Below are 1,711 nucleotides of genomic sequence, written 5' to 3'. Positions count from 1 at the left end.
CAACAGTCGTGAGGTTGGCCCAGGATTGGGCAGTGTTTCGTTCTGCTGTGCATAAGGTTGCTATGGGTCGGTACTGACTTGATGGCACCTAACAACAACAACAACCAACTTTTTCGAATCTTGGTGTGGTGCTGCAGGTTAATGTGCTAGACTGCAAGGTCAGTAGTTCTAGTTCACTAGGTACTTCTCAGAAACCCTGTACAGGGTTACTATGAGTCAGAACCAATTCAACAGCACATAACAACAAACAACAATAACCAACTTCTTCAGTCTGAAATTGATCAAACATGCAATCAAGATGCATTCATAATCACTGGTGATTGGAATACGAGGGCTGGAAACAAAGAGGTAGGATCCTCTTGGTGATAGAAACTGTGCTGGAAATGGCATGATAGAGTTTTGCAAGAGCAACAATTTATTCATTGTAAATACCTTTTTAAAACAATATAAAAGGTAATGGACTATACACATGGGCTTCACCAGATGGAATACACAGGAATAAAATGGACTACATCTGTGGGAAAAGACAGTGGAAAAACTCAGTGTCATCAGCCAAAACAAGGGAATGGGCAAATAGTGGAACAAATTATCAAGTGCTCATAAGCGAGTTCAAGCTGATACTGAAGAAAATGGAAACAAGTCCATGCGAGGCAAACTACGACCTTGAACATATCCCACATAAATTTAAAGATATCAAGAGCAGATTTGATGCATTAGTCACTAGTGACCAAAGACCTAAAGAGGTCTAGGATGACATCAAAAACATCATACAGGATGAAAGCAAAAGGTCATTAAGAAGACAGGAAATATGGGCATCAGTAGAGTCTAAAACTGGCTCTTGAATGCAGAGAAGTTAAAGCTAAGGGAAGACATGAACAAATAAAAGAGACAAACAAAATTTCAAAGGATATCTCAAGAAAACAAAGACAAGTATAATGAAATGTGCAAAGACCTGGAGTTAGAAAACCAAAAGGTTCTCTCCCCTTTTGGGAGATGTTCAGCATTTCTTAAAATGAAAGAACTGAAGAAAGAATTCCAACCTCAACTTGTGATATTGAAGGATTGTATGAGCAAAATATTGAATGATGCAGAAAGATGGAATACACAGTTACTGTACCAAAAAGAAATGGTTGATGTTTAACCATTTCAAGAGGGAGCATACAATCAAGAACCAGTGGTACTGAAGATCGAAGCCCACGCTGTACTGAAGGTATTGGGAAAAAAACAAGACTTGAGGAATTGACAGAATACTAATTGAAATCTTTCAACAAATTGATTCAGTACTGGAGGCACTCACTCATCTATGCCAAGAAATTTGGAAGACAGCAGCAGGCCAACCCGTTGGAAGAGATCTATATATGTGCCCATTCCAGAGACACAACCCAACAGAATGCAGAAATCATCAAATAATGTCATTAATAACACATGTAAGGAAATTTCTGCTGAAGATAATTCAAAAACAGTTGCAACAGTACATCGATAGAGAACTGTCAAAAATTCAGGCCAGATGCAGAAGAGAATATGGAACTCGAGATATCATTGCTGATGTCAGACTGATCTTTCCTGAAAACAGAGAATACTAGAAAGTTGTTTATCTGTGCTTTATTGACTATGCAAAAACTTTCAAGTGTGTTGATCATGACAAACTATGGATAACAACGTAAAGAATAGGTATTCCAGAATACTTAATAGTGCTCATGAGGAAACTGTA

Source organism: Chrysochloris asiatica, unplaced genomic scaffold, assembly GCF_000296735.1.
Source record: "Chrysochloris asiatica unplaced genomic scaffold, ChrAsi1.0 scaffold00302, whole genome shotgun sequence".
Taxonomy (NCBI): domain Eukaryota; kingdom Metazoa; phylum Chordata; class Mammalia; order Afrosoricida; family Chrysochloridae; genus Chrysochloris; species Chrysochloris asiatica.
The sequence above is the reverse complement of the archived record's forward strand: the minus strand, read 5'-3'. Positions refer to the sequence as shown.